Source organism: Pantherophis guttatus, chromosome 2 (assembly GCF_059756535.1).
Source record: "Pantherophis guttatus breed Tessera chromosome 2, ASM5975653v1, whole genome shotgun sequence".
In the NCBI taxonomy this organism is placed as follows: Eukaryota; Metazoa; Chordata; class Lepidosauria; order Squamata; family Colubridae; genus Pantherophis; species Pantherophis guttatus.
Window position 1 is genome coordinate 10,100,964 of NC_142064.1, and position 15,665 is coordinate 10,116,628.

Sequence of the window (15,665 nt, forward strand, 5' to 3'; positions counted from 1 at the left end):
GTACCTCCTTAGCCATGAAAGCCAGCTGGGTGACTTTAAGCCGATCACCAGGAGATGGTGAGTTCTAGTACCTCCTTAGCCATGAAAGCCAGCTGGGTGACTTTAAGCCGATCACCAGGAGATGGTGAGTTCTAGTACCTCCTTAGCCATGAAAGCCAGCTGGGTGACTTTAAGCCGATCACCAGGAGATGGTGAGTTCTAGTACCTCCTTAGCCATGAAAGCCAGCTGGGTGATTTTAAGCCGATCACCAGGAGATGGTGAGTTCTAGTACCTCCTTAACCATGAAAGCCAGCTGGGTGACTTTAAGCCGATCACCAGGAGATGGTGAGTTCTAGTACCTCCTTAGCCATGAAAGCCAGCTGGGTGATTTTAAGCCGATCACCAGGAGATGGTGAGTTCTAGTACCTCCTTAACCATGAAAGCCAGCTGGGTGATTTTAAGCCGATCACCAGGAGATGGTGAGTTCTAGTACCTCCTTAACCATGAAAGCCAGCTGGGTGATTTTAAGCCGATCACCAGGAGATGGTGAGTTCTAGTACCTCCTTAACCATGAAAGCCAGCTGGGTGACTTTAAGCCGATCACCAGGAGATGGTGAGTTCTAGTACCTTCTTAGCCATGAAAGCCAGCTGGGTGATTTTAAGCCGATCACCAGGAGATGGTGAGTTCTAGTACCTCCTTAGCCATGAAAGCCAGCTGGGTGATTTTAAGCCGATCACCAGGAGATGGTGAGTTCTAGTACCTTTTTAGCCATGAAAGCCAGCTGGGTGATTTTAAGCCGATCACCAGGAGATGGTGAGTTCTAGTACCTCCTTAGCCATGAAAGCCAGCTGGGTGATTTTAAGCCAATCACCAGGAGATGGTGAGTTCTAGTACCTCCTTAACCATGAAAGCCAGCTGGGTGACTTTAAGCCGATCACCAGGAGATGGTGAGTTCTAGTACCTCCTTAACCATGAAAGCCAGCTGGGTGACTTTAAGCCGATCACCAGGAGATGGTGAGTTCTAGTACCTCCTTAGCCATGAAAGCCAGCTGGGTGATTTTAAGCCGATCACCAGGAGATGGTGAGTTCTAGTACCTCCTTAACCATGAAAGCCAGCTGGGTGACTTTAAGCCGATCACCAGGAGATGGTGAGTTCTAGTACCTCCTTAGCCATGAAAGCCAGCTGGGTGATTTTAAGCCGATCACCAGGAGATGGTGAGTTCTAGTACCTACTTAACCATGAAAGCCAGCTGGGTGATTTTAAGCCGATCACCAGGAGATGGTGAGTTCTAGTACCTCCTTAACCATGAAAGCCAGCTGGGTGATTTTAAGCCGATCACCAGGAGATGGTGAGTTCTAGTACCTCCTTAACTATGAAAGCCAGCTGGGTGACTTTAAGCCGATCACCAGGAGATGGTGAGTTCTAGTACCTCCTTAGCCATGAAAGCCAGCTGGGTGATTTTAAGCCGATCACCAGGAGATGGTGAGTTCTAGTACCTGCTTAACCATGAAAGCCAGCTGGGTGATTTTAAGCCGATCACCAGGAGATGGTGAGTTCTAGTACCTCCTTAGCCATGAAAGCCAGCTGGGTGACTTTAGGCTAGTCCTTCTCTCTCTGCCCAATCCACCTCACAGAGTTGTTGTTGTTGTAGGGAAAATAGGAATAGGAAGGTGTGTTGGATATGTTCTGCTGCCTTGAGTTTTTTTGTAAAAATAATAAAAAGGCGGGATACAAATAAATTCATGAAAATAAAAGGAGCACAGTGGCTCGAGTGGTTAGGATGCTGGGTTGGAGATTAAAAAGCCTGGGTTCAAGACACGCTGATTAATTGTTCTCACTGTCAGGACATTTCTCCTTAATTTGAGATTGGCTTTCCTCCTTCATTAGTTTCAAGGAGAAAAACCAAATCCTCTTCAGTAAACTGAGAGAGGGAACTTGGAGGCCTAGTGGACAATCACTTACATATGAGCCAGCCGTGTGCAGCAGCTGCCAAAAAAGACAACACAATTCTAGGCTGCATAAACAGAGGGATGGAATCAAGATCACGTGAAATGTTAGTAACACTTTATAATGCCTTGCTAAGACCACACTTGGAATACTGCATCCAATTTTGGTCGCCACGATGTAAAAAAGTTGTGGAGATTCTAGAAAAGAGTGCAGAGAAGAGCAACGAAGATGATTAGGGGGCTGGAGGCTAAAACATATGAAGAACGGTTGCAGGAACTGGGTATGTCTAGTTTAATGAAAAGAAGGACCAGGGGAGACATGATAGCAGTCTTGCAATATCTCAGGGGCTGCCACAAAGAAGAGGGAGTCAAGCTATTCTCCAAAGCACCTGAGGGCAGGACAAGAAGCAATAGGTGGAAACTAATCAAAGAGAGAAGCAACCTAGAACTAAGGAGAAATTTCCTGACTGTTAGAACAATTAATCAGTGGAACAACTTGCCTCCAGAAGTTGTGAATGCTCCAATACTGAAAATTTTTAAGAAGAGATTGGACAACCATTCGTCTGAACTGTTACAGGGTTTCAGAGGTGGGTTCTAAATTTTTTTACTACCGGTTCTGTGGGTGTGGCTGATTTTGTGGGCGTGGTTTGATGGTCACGTGACAATTCTTTAGGATTTAGCAGAGGTACTGGTCTACCAGGCTTTTAACTGCTTGCAGAGCTGTACTGGTCTACCCATTTGTTCTTGGAGGCACCGGTCTACCCATTTGTTTTTTGAGCGCACTGGTCTACCACCACACTGCCTTTTAACACTGATCAGCTGTAGGGCGGCCCTTTGAAGCCCCGCGGCAAGAGTTTAAACAGTTTTTTTCCTTCTAGCCGATCAGCTGGGACTCGGGATGGGAGGCAGCGAATAGATTGGGGGCGGGGCCAAATAAAAGGTAAGAATAACACGGGGGGGGGGCGCGGGAGGACCCAGCTCCTGAACAAAGAGAACCGGTTTGGTGACGTCATATCATCACCGCTACCGGCTCAGCCGAACCGGGCCGAACCGGGAGGAACCCACCACTGCAGGTTTTCCTGCCTAAGCAGGGGGTTGGACTAGAAGACCTCCAAGGTCCCTTCCAACTCTGTTATTCCATTCCACTCCACTCCACTCCACTCCACTCCACTCCATTCCATTCCATTCCATTCCATTCTATTCTATTCTATTCTACTGTATTCTGTTCCTATTCCTATTCCATCCCATTCCATTCCAGATATTAGACAGATGCTGGAATGTGTCTTTTGTCCACGAAGATGTGCAAGCCACAGTATTCTCTGCGACACTCTGTAAGAAGCCAAAGTTGGACTCTGAAGAAGCAGGATGGGAAAACGAGGGAGGCCTTTGAATTGTGTTGATTCGTGAGATAGTGTGCAAATTCTGCAGACAGACATGGGTGCTCTTTTGGGTGTGTGTTTCTGTTGCGTTTGTCTGCGTGGGTGTTTCACCCTGCCTCCCTCCCTTCTTCTCACTTTGATCGCCCAAGGAAAAGCACAATCTTTGCACCTTTTGTCCCTCTGTGGGTTTTTACGCAGCGGCAGGGCTGAACATGTTTATCACTCCTGGAGCATCCCTGCCGCTTGGTTTATCTCTCCGAGCTTGGCGCTGAATTGGCGGATAGCTTTTCCCACCCTTCAGTCGCTTCATCCTTTCCCCCTCTGCTCCTCAGCTGACTCAGCTCGGGCGCCTTGCTGAGAGAGAACCACGTGGGAACGGGCCAGAGAAGGCCTGACTCTGCTCCCCACAGCACTTGGAAGTGTTAGACATCAACTCTTTAACTCCAGAAACTCTTCGTCTCTCATCGGGTTTTTTTTTTTTTAATATGCAAAAAGACAACCGAAAAATTAAGAGCTCACCTACAGCTCAAAGCTATATATTGGATAACCATTTGTCTGAAGTGGTGTAGGATTTCCTGCCTAAGCAGGGGGTTGGACTAGAAGATTGCTTAACGCATTGTAAGCCGCCCTGAGTCTCCGGAGAAGGGCGGCATATAAATCAAATTAAAAAAAAAAAAAAAGATCTCCAAGGCCCCTTCCAACTTTGTTGTTCTGTTCTGTTCTGTTCTGTTCTGTTCTGTTCTGTTCTGTACTGTACTGTACTGTACTGTTCTGTTCTGTTGTTCTGTTCTGTTCTACTCTACTCTACTCTACTCTACTCTACTCTATTCTATTCCCTACTCTACTCTACTCTACTCTACTCTACTCTACTCTACTCCCTATTCTATTCTACCCTACTCTACTCTACTCTACTCTACTCTACTCTATTCCGTATTCTACTCTACTCTACTCTACTCTACTCTACTCTATTCCATATTCTATTCTATTCTACTCTACTCTACTCTATTCTACTCTATTCCGTATTCTACTCTACTCTACTCTACTCTACTCTACTCTACTCTATTCCGTATTCTATTCTATTCTATTCTATTCTATTCTATTCTATTCTATTCTATTCTATTCTATTCTATTCTATTCTATTCTACTCTACTCTACTCTATTCTATTCCCTACTCTACTCTACTCTACTCTACTCTACTCTACTCCCTATTCTATTCTACCCTACTCTACTCTACTCTACTCTACTCTATTCCGTATTCTACTCTACTCTACTCTACTCTACTCTACTCTACTCTACTCTACTCTATTCCATATTCTATTCTATTCTACTCTACTCTACTCTATTCTACTCTATTCTACTCTATTCCGTATTCTACTCTACTCTACTCTACTCTACTCTACTCTATTCTGTACTGTTATTCCATTCCATTCGGTTCCATTCCATATTCTATTCTATTCTATATTCTCTTCTATCCCATCCCATCCCATTCCAATTTCCCTCACAGGTTATGCATGCAACTGAATTGTTATTTAATAACAGGAAACAAATCAAAAACGTAGCAATGGATATCAACATTCCTGTATCTCTAAATACAGGGAGTCCTTGACTTACAGCCTTTCACTTAGTGACCATTCAAAGTTATAACGGCACTGAAAAAAAGTGACTTAAACAAACGACTCGTTTGCCGACAGAAATTCGGGCCTCACTTGCCATCGTGAGTCGAGGACTACCTGTACCCTTCTGATCATTTGAGGAGGAAGGCGTGCTGAATATGTTTGCCACCTTGAATTATTTGTAAAAATAATTCCGCGCCTCCGCTGTTTTGCTTACCAGGGCTGCCTTAGCAGGTAAGCAGCTGAGCTTCAAATTACTGTATTTTGAACGCTGTGCGCAAGCGCGTTAGGCACACGCACAAAGCACGTGCTCACAGAACTGGTTATTAAACTGGTTGGAGTCCACCACTGTGTCAGCGTTCCAATTTATGATCTCCTCCAGCGCTGACATGAATGAGAGAGGGAGAAGCTTTGCTTTAATGCTGAGATGAACTTTTATCTAGTTTCCTGCTCCTTAGTAGATAGCGTTACCTGGGAGATAGAGGGAGGGGGGAATTCCTGTGAATAGAAAGTGCCTGGGACGGAGAGATGGATCTGCACGATGGCCAATGAGACATTGGGGTTGAAGAACGGAAAGGGAGGGGTTTGGAAGGAGGTGTAGTTTTGGCTGCACAAGAGTTCAGGGATGACGTTGTTTCTATTCTTAAATAAAGAAAAGATTCATTAGAGACTTTGCGTTTGAGAATGAAGTTTATTTAAGATAGCACCGAAACGTGATACACTGATTGTGACCCACCCAGAGTCCTTTGCTAAGATGAGCAGCTAAAGAAATCAATCAATCAAACAAACAAACAGGAAAGAGAAAAGAAGGACTAGATGTGACATGATAGCAGTATTCCAGTATTTGAGGGGCTGCCACAAAGAAGAGGGGGTCAACGTATTCTCCAAAGCACCAGAAGGCAGGACAAGAAGCAATGGATGGAAACTACCGTATTTTTCAGAGTATAAGACGCTCCGGATTATAAACGCACCTACCTTTTTTGGGGAGGAAAACAAGAAAAAGAAATCTGCCTCTGCCTCCCAGCAATTGTGCCTCGTTGCAGCAAACAAACAGCCTGCTTTACTTTCATTTTCAGCATAGCTTGATTAGCACAAGAAAAAATAAAATCTGCTCCCAGCAATTTACCCTCATTGCAGCAAGCAGCAGAGGCCCCAGCAAAACAGCTGAGAGCAAAAACAGCTGAGAGTTGGGAGGCCGATTCAATCAACTTGTGCTAATTAGGCTGTGCTGAAGCTGAAATGGGCTGTTTCTGCTTGCTGCAAGGAGGTAAATTTGTTGGGAGGCAGAGGCCAAAGGGTGGGGGCCAGTGGGTGGACGGGGCTACTTTCGGTGTATAAAACGCACCCAAATTTTCACCCCCTTTTAGTGGGGGGAAAGGTGCGTCTTATACTCTGAAAAATACGGTAATCAAGGAGAGAAGCAACCTGGAATTAAGAAGAAACTTCCTGACAGAACAATTAAGCAGTGGAACACCTTGCCTTCAGAAGTTGTGAGTGCTCTATCACTGGAGATTTTTAAGTCTATACCATTAAGTCTGAAATGGTATAGGGTTTCTTGCATGAGCAAGGAGTTGGACTAGAAGACGTCTGAGGTCTATTCAATCAGCTCTATTCTGATTGAAACAAATAAATTCAGCTTCTTTACATGATTCTTAAATTCTAGCATACCACTTCTGGAGGAAAGGTAGGGAAAAGAAAAGAAAAAGAAGCATTGACTTCTGAGTGCAACCTCTGTTGCAGTAGAATAAGGCATTCGCATCAAATCACAGCTTTTTGCTTTTCCATAATACTATGAACAAGTCATTTTTATAATGATAGAATAGAATAGAATAACAGAGTTGGAAGGGACCTTGGAGGTCTTCTAGTCCAACCCCCTGCCCAGGCAGGAAACCCTACACCACTTCAGACAAATGGTTATCCAACATCTTAAAAATTTCCAGTGTTGGAGCATTGACAACTTCTGGAGGCAAGTTGTTCCACTGATTAATTGTTCTAACTGTCAGGAAATTTCTCCTTAGTTCTAAGTTGTTTTTCTCCTTGATTAGTTTCCACCCATTGCTTCTTGTCCTGCCTTCAGGTGCTTTGAAGAATAGTTTGACTCCCTCTTCTTTGTGGCAGCCCCTGAGATATTGGAACACTGCTATCATGTCTCCTCTAGTCCTTCTCTTCATCAAACTAGACATACCCAGTTCCTGCAACCGTTCTTCATATGTTTTAGCCTCCAGTCCCCAAATCATCTTTGTTGCTCTTCTCTGCACACTTTCAAGAGTCTCAACATCTTTTTTACATCATGGCGACCAAAACTGAATGCAGTATTCCAAGTGTGGCCTTCCCAAGGCATTATAAAGTGGTATTAACACTTCACGTGATCTTGATTCTATCCCTCTGTTTATGAAGCCCAGAACTGTGTTGGCTTTTTTGGCAGCTGCTGCACACGGATGGCTCATATCTAAATGGTTGTCCACTAGGACTCCAAGATCCCTCTCACAGTTACTACTATTGAGCAAGGTACCACATATATGGTAGCTGTGCATTTTGTTTTTCTTCCCTAAATGTAGAACCTTGCTTTTTTCAGACTTTTTTCACTGTTGATTAGACTGATCTATCGGTCTAATCTGTAAAACCCAAAGTCAGAGTTGCATTCTTTTCCACATCAAGCAAGAAGCTCAGAAGTGGTTTCCACATGGAAACAAAAGTATTTATGTTCTTTTCTTTAATCAAAGTAGTCAATTTTGCCATTTCAGCCAACTCCATCAACTTCTGCAACCATTCGTCCATGCTAGGAATCGAAGTGTCCTTCCATTTTTGCACAGACAATAGTCTTGCTGCAGTCAACTGATTTTTTAAGCAGTCTACAAGCTTGTAAAAAAAAAACCCACCCAAAAGCCCTTGTAATCTAGCATCCTGACTCACCCTAGGGATAAGCAACTGTCTTTGGGGAACACACAAGCACAGACAGAGCAACAATCCTGCTGTCGATGACTCAGGGATAATCAAAAGCGATCAAAATAGCTTAATCTCCAGCAAATGCACCCAGATCTTTTAAAACTGCATAAATAGGTTTCCCAACTTTGCTTTTACCCTTTCAATTCCAGACTTCAGCTGTGCACTTTGTTCTCCGTCACACTTAGAAAAGCTTAGAAATACGAAAAGTTATTCAAGTTCTAGCTTTGTGCAAACTCTTGGAAGACCCAGGAAGCTGTCGGTTGGACACCAAAAAGGCAGGTCCAAAAGTGAGGACTGTGGAAAGTTTTAAAACTCCTTTAAAGGTGCAGGAAATGCGATGGTCTTAGAGATGAAGTAAACTACAAAGAAGAGGAAGTCAATTTATTTTCCAAAGCACCAGAAGGCAAGGCAAGAAGAAATGGTTGGAAACTAGCCAAGGAGAGAAGCAACTTAGAACAAAGGAGAAAGATATGAAGAACAATTGGAGGAATTTGGTATGGCTAGTCTAATGAAAAGAAGGACTAGGGGGGGCATGATAGCAGTGTTCCAATATCTGAGGGGCTGCCAGAAAGAAGAGGAGGTCAACCAGAGGTGGGTTTCAGCAGGTTCTGACCAGTTCTGGAGAACCGGTAGCGGAAATTTTGAGTAGTTCGGAAAACCGATAGTAAAAATTCTGACTGGCCCCACCCCCATCTATTCTCTGCCTCCCGAGTCCCAGCTGATCAGGAGGGAATGGAGATTTTACAGTATCCTTCCCCTGGAGTGGGTGGGAATGGAGATTTTACAGAATCCTTCCTCTGCCACGCCCACCAAGCCACGCCACACGCACCAAGCCATGCCCACAGAACCGGTAGTAAAAAAATTTGAAACCCACCACTGAGGTCAACCTATTTGTTGTGGCCCACCAGTGGCCAGCAGAGCTGGCAGCAGAGTCGGACAGTGAAGAGGTTGGGGAGGAACATGGGCCAGTCCTGGAGTCTGGGGAAGGCTCAGACGAGGGCTCTGCGTCGAGGCAGAGAGGGGGCCAAGGCCTTCGGGCAGTTATCAGCTGCCTTCGGAGCTAGACAGCAGTGAGGCAGAGGAACAGCTGGAGCCTGTTCCCGGTGTGCGCATGCGCAGAGCTGCCAAAAGAAAAGAACAGCTAAGAAATCAGGGTTGATTTGGGAGTAAGGCCACAAGTGGATGATGAATGGCCCCTCCCAGAGGGAATAAAAGAGGAGCAAAAGGGGAGTGGGCTTTCAGTTGTTCGGTTCAGGAGTGTGAAGATCTGTCCGTGAATCTCAGAGACGCTGTGCCAAGTCTTTCCTTGCACAGCACTGCGTTTGGAAAATATTTACATGGCCTCTCTCCAAGGTAGATAAGGTCTGTGGTCATAAATTCACCTTTGAAAGACTGTTTGCCAGGTCTTTGGTGAAGGTGAATGAGAGGAATTCACATCTATTTAATAAAAGGGGTTTTGTTGGGACCAGGATTCTGCTCAGTTCTTTTTGGGGAATCCTAGGTGAGAATACAATTCTCCAAAGCACCAGAAGGCAAGACAAGAAATAATGGATGGAAACTAACCAAGGAGAGAAGCAAACTAGATGTAAAGAGAAATTTCCTGACAGTTAGAACAATTAATCAGTGGAACAGCTTGCCTCCAGAAGTTGTAGGTGCTCCATCACTGGAAGCTTTTAAGAAGAGATTGGACAATCATTTGTCTGAAATGGTATAGGGACTCCTGCTTGAACAGGGGATTGGACTAGAAGATCTCCAAGATCCCTTCCAATTATGATGATGTTCTATATTTTAAGCTATTTGCCTTGGTCTGCTCTTTAGAGGGGAGCAAAGCTGTTAGGTTTAAAAGAAGGGATTTCATTGTACAATGAAAGGGACGTGGTGACTCAGTGGCTAAGATGCTCAGCTTGTCGATCGAAAGGTCGGCAGTTCAGCGGTTCGAATCCCTAGTGCCGCGTAACGGAGTGAGCTCTCATTACTTGTCCCAGTTTCTGCCAACCTAGCAGTTCGAAAGCCGGTAAAAAATGCAAGTAGAAAAATAGGGACCACATCGGTGGGAAGGTAACAGTGTTCCGTGTGCCTTTGGCATTTAGTCATGCTGGTCACATGACCACGAAGACATCTTCGGACAATGCTGGCTCTTTTTGGCTTTGATACGGAGATGAGCACCGCCCCCTAGAGTCAGGAACGACTAGCACATATGCGCGAGGGAAACTTTTACGTTTACCTTAATTGCACAATTCCATTACAGAAGGATCAAAAAGCATGGAAAAGGTCAATTCATCTCCCATTGTAAAAGTTTTGATTTCAAGAACTGTCTGAAAAGAGACAGTTGGGGCAAAATCAAGCAGACAAATAAGATAAATTTGTTTTAAACGCTCGGTCTCAAAATTCAAAGCGTTGTTGTTGTGTTCAGAGGTAACCATTCTACAGAAACAAGAGATTTCCTGCTGAGGCCAAGCATAAATTTTAATTATATGAGGTTTAACTGTATTTTAAAAAAGCAAAGAGTTCATTAACACTAAACCGTACAAGTCAATCTCACCCTTAAAACCTTGGTTGTAAAATGGAAGGAAATAAATGCAGATTCAAACATCAACATAGAATAGTTTCTAAGTGAATTTGTAGGGTTTTGGAGTTGTTGTTATTGTTTTTTTTGCATTTTGAGAATGATTTTATTCATATTTTGTTTCATATTAAAATAATTATATTAATATTAATAATTAAATTCCTTTCATTTCACTCTAAATTTCCTCAAGATTTCAACCTTATCCCCTGAGTCGGTACAAATGAATTCTTACTTTAGAACAATCCTCTGTGAAGGAATATGTAGGGTTTACTTCTGGGTAGAACCGCCATAAATTCTTGAGGAGAACACAAACAGTGCACAGGTATTCCTCAATTTACAACCATTTACTTAGTGACCATTCAAAGTTGCAACAGCATTGAAAAAGTGGGTTATGATCACTTTTTCAGACTTATGACCGTTGCAGCCTCCCCATGGTCTCGTGAATAAAATTCAGTTGCTTGACAACTGACTCATATTTATGACAGTTGCAGTGTCCCCCTCATGTGACCCCCTTTTAAGACCTTCTGACAAGCAAAGTCAAGGGGAAGCCAGATTCACTTAACAACCGTGTCACTAATTGAACAAATTCAGTGGTTCACTTAATTGTGGCAAGAAAGGTCATAACTCACTTAATAGCAACAAATTTGGGGCTCAGTTGTGGTTGTAAGTTGAGAATTACCCCTATTATGTTGAAACAAATGCTTGTACTTTTTGTTGCCCCTCTGGGTGACTCAAATGGCTAATGCTCTTGGCATTCTTTGCAGCTGTAAAAACCACAAACAGGAATAAAAAATGAAGGCAATAATACAGCGGAGAAACATGAATGAAAAATAGAAAACAGTGATGTGAGGTAGGAAAAGTGGAGATGAATTGTTTTCAGTGACGGAAAAGATTCTGTTCGATGCAATGAAGGCACCAAGCTGATCTTCTGAGGGAAAGGCATTGCAAATCAGAGAAGTGCTAAGAAAAAAGGCCTTCCTAAGATTATATTTATATATATATATATATTTGTTTTCTGAGGTTTTCGCGGGTGTTTGTATGTAGGTCTTTGGTTATTCGGGTCTTCTCCCACATAAAATTGGAAGTGTCTTGGTGACGTTTCGACGAAGTCTCATTTGTCATCTTCAGGCTGGTGTTTTTGGCTTCGTGCTTCTAGGAGCAAGCTTGTGCTCCTAGAAGCACGAAGCCTAAAACACCAGCCTGAAGATGACGAATGAAACTTCGTCGAAATGTCACCAAGACACTTCCAATTTTACGCAGGAGAAGACCCGAATAACCAAAGACCATATATATATATATATATATATATACACATTGTGCCCAGAGAGAGAAATATCTGCCTCTAGCTAGGATTGAACTCACAGCCTCCTGATTGTGAGGCAACAGCTCCACCTCTAGGCCACAGCACCATTCCTTTGCAAAGATAAAACCCCAGTACAAAAACCAATAATTCCTCACCCCCTGATGACAAGATCAAACACTTGATGGGTTCCGTACCACCCTGGGATCTCCAGGCCTGCTGGCCAAGCCATGTCTCAAGGATCTTTTTTGGAAGAGCGTCAAGGTGGGGACCAATCTTATCTCCACAGCGATGGTGTTCCACAGGAAGGGATCCACCATAGAGAAGGCCCTTCTTCTCGGTCTCACCAGATGGACTTCCTTCTCACCAGATGGACAACCAGTTCAATATGAGCCAGCAGTGTGCAGCGGCAGCCAACAAAGCCAATGCTATCCTAAATTGCATTAACAGAGGGATACAATCAAGATCAAGGGAGGTACTAATACCACTCTATAAAGCCTTAGTAAGACCACACCTAGAGTACTGCATCCAGTTTGGTCATCCCACTATAAAAAAGATCTTGAGACCACTGGTGGGTTTCAAATTTTTTTACTACCGGTTCTGTGGGTGTGGTTTGGTGGGCGTGGCATGGCTTGGTGGGCGTGGTAGGAGAAGGATTCTGTAAAAGAGCCTTGGTACTACAGGGGTTTAAGGCACCCTGTTATTAAGCTTATTAAGACCAGCTGCCTGCAATTACTGCAGGGTTCGAATCTCGCCAAGGCTCAAGGTTGACTCAGCCTTCCATCCTTTCTAAGGTAGGTGAAATGAGGACCCAGTTTGTGGGGGCAATAAGCTGACTTTGTATAAATATACAAAAGGATGAAGGCTATTGCTGAGCACATTGTAAGCCGCCCTGAGTCTTCGGAGAAGGGCGGCATATAAATCAAAAATTAAAAAAAAAAAAAAAAAAATTAAAAAAAAAAAATCTCCATTCCCTCCCCACTCCAGGGAAAGGTTACTGCAAAATCCCCATTTCCTCCCAATCAGCTGGGACTCGGAGGCAGAGAATAGATGGGAGCGGGGCCGGTCAGAGGTGGTATTTACCGGTTCTCCAAACTACTCAAAATTTCCGCTACCGGTTCTCCAGAACTGGTCAGAACCTGCTGAATATCACTTCTGGTTGAGACTCCAGAAAGAGTGCAGAGAAGAGCAACCAAGATGATGAGGGGACTGGAGACTAAAACATATGAAGAACGGTTGCAGGAACTGGGCCTGGCTAGTCTAGTGAAGAGAAGGACCAGGGGAGACATGATTGCCGTCTTCCAATACTTGAGGGGCTGCCACACAGAGGAGGGGGTCAAGCTGTTTTCCAAAGCACCTGAAGGCCAGACAAGGGACAATGGATGGAAACTGACCAAGGAGAGATTCAACCTAGAAATGAGAAGGAACTTTCTGACAGTGAGAACAATCAACCCATGGAACAGAAGTTGCCTTCGGAAGTTGTGGGAGCTTCAGTACTTGAGACTTGCAAGAAAAGATTGGACTGCCATTTGTCAGAAATGGTGTAGGGTCTCCTGCTTGATGACCTATAAGGTACCTTCCAACTCTGTTAATTCGTTATCCTTCAGAGAGGAGTCCTATAACATCCCCTGTCTTCCTGCTCTGGTGGGTCACATTGATATGGCTGGGCAAAGAACAACAGAAGATCTTGAGGCTGGAACAAGCTGAGGCCACATCTAATCTGGAACTCATGTGTCATGTGGTGGCCAAACAGATGCATCCAGAAAAGAAACAATGGTGGACAAATGGACACTCGGCCTCTTCTGCAGCTATTCCCTAGCAGCTGATCTTCAAGGCAGGCCATCTGTGGTTTTATAGGGTGTGTGTGTGTGTAAACAGCCATCAAGTTGAATAGCCTCTTCTCCAGACAACATCTGTTGCCTCTTGCTGGGAATCTTGAGATATTTCATAGCACCAATTGGTCCCATCACACACTGCAGTACTTCCTTCTGTTGTCCTGTTACTTAGCTTCCCCCCCCATTCTATCAATGCTGACCAATGCTGTAAGAAAATCCATGGAACATATTACCATCTATGGTGGACATGCCCGGCAGCAAAGAAATTTTGGACAAATATAAAGAACTGGCTAGAAAAAATAACAGACCAACCAGGGGTGGGTTCTAAATTTTTTTACTACTGGTTTTGAGGGCGTGGCTTATTTTGTGGGTGTGGCTTGATGGTCATGTGACAATTATTTAGGATTTAGCAGAGGTACTGGTCTACGAGGCTTTTAACTGCTTGCAGAGCTGTATCAATCTACCCATTTATTTTTTGCAGGCACTGGTCTACCCATTTATTTTATTTTATTTATTTGTTTTTTTAAATTTGATTTATATGCCGGCCTTCTCCGGAGACTCAGGGCGGCTTACAATGTGCTCAGCAATAGCCTTCATCCTTTTGTATATTTATACAAAGTCAGCTTATTGCCCCCACAACTGGGTCCTCAATTTACCTACCTTAGAAAGGATGGAAGGCTGAGTCAACCTTGAGCCTTGGCGAGATTCGAACCTGCAGTAATTGCAGGCAACTGGTCTTAATAACCAGCTTAATAACAGGGTGCCTTAGACCACTGTACTACCAAGGCTCTTGGCCACTGAGATCAACCAATAGAAAGAAAACTGGAAACATTTTTACTAGGAATATTCACGAGAACATACACCAAAGAAATAAAATATCTGATTTTATACATCATAACAGCGGCATAAATAACATATGCACAAAAATTGCTTAACGCATTGTAAGCTGCCCTGAGTCTCCAGAAAAGGGCGGCATATAAATCAAACCAATAAATAAATAAATAAATAAAAAATGGAAACAAGAAGAAATACCAACAGATGAAGAAGTGATAAAAAAATTTTTTAGAATGTGCTGAGATGGACAAGTTAACAAAAGTTATTAAAGAAAAGGAGGAGACAGATTATTATATAATTTGGAATAAATGGTATGAATGGCTTGAGACCAGAAATTAAAAATAACATAAACAGGGGAGAAAGCAAAATGTAAAATATATATACAATAAATATACAAAAATGTATAAAATTAAGGTTACTAGGGTTAGAAAATACATTGTAACCAAACAAAAAGGGGATAAAGAAGAAAATGAAATAATATGAGAGATATGGGGGGGAAGATATAGAAAGGAAAGAAGACCACGAAGAAAAGAGGATATATTTATATGTTGTATGTTATGTTTTTGTCATACTGTGTCATAATAAAATAATAATTTTTTTAAAAAAATGCTGACCAATACTTTGAGATCCATTATTATCAAATGAATAACACCGTATATCTGTAGAAAAGCAGGAAGAATCGGGAGAGTATATCAATGGAGGGAGGGAGGGAGACTCCAGGATGTTGGCTTGCAAGGGAGATGGATATAGAGCAGTGTTTCTCAAATTCAGTGATTTAAAGATCCGTGCACATCAACTTAAATTGATCAAATTTAAGTTGATGTGCACGTAAATCAAATTAAAAAAAAAAAAAACCTCCCAGAAATCCATGGGGTTGGGGCAGTGGTGAAATCCAATTTTTTTTCCTACCGGTTCTGTGGGCATGGCTTGATGGGCGTGGCAGGGGAAGGATACTGCAAAATCCCCATTCCTGCCCCGCTCCAGGGGAAGGATACTGCAAAATCCCCATTCCCTCCTCACTCCTGGGGGAAGGATATCGCAAAATCTCCATTCCCACCCCACTCTGGGGCCAGCCAGAGGTGATATTTGCCGGTTCTCCGAACTACTCAAAATTTCCACTGCCAGTTTTTCCGAACTGCTCAAAATTTCTGCTACGGGTTCTTCAGAACCTGTCAGAACCTGCTGGATTTCATCCCTGGGGTTGGGGGAATTCTGGGAGTTGAAGTCCATGCATCAATTAAACAGTGCTCTAGACCAGGGGTCT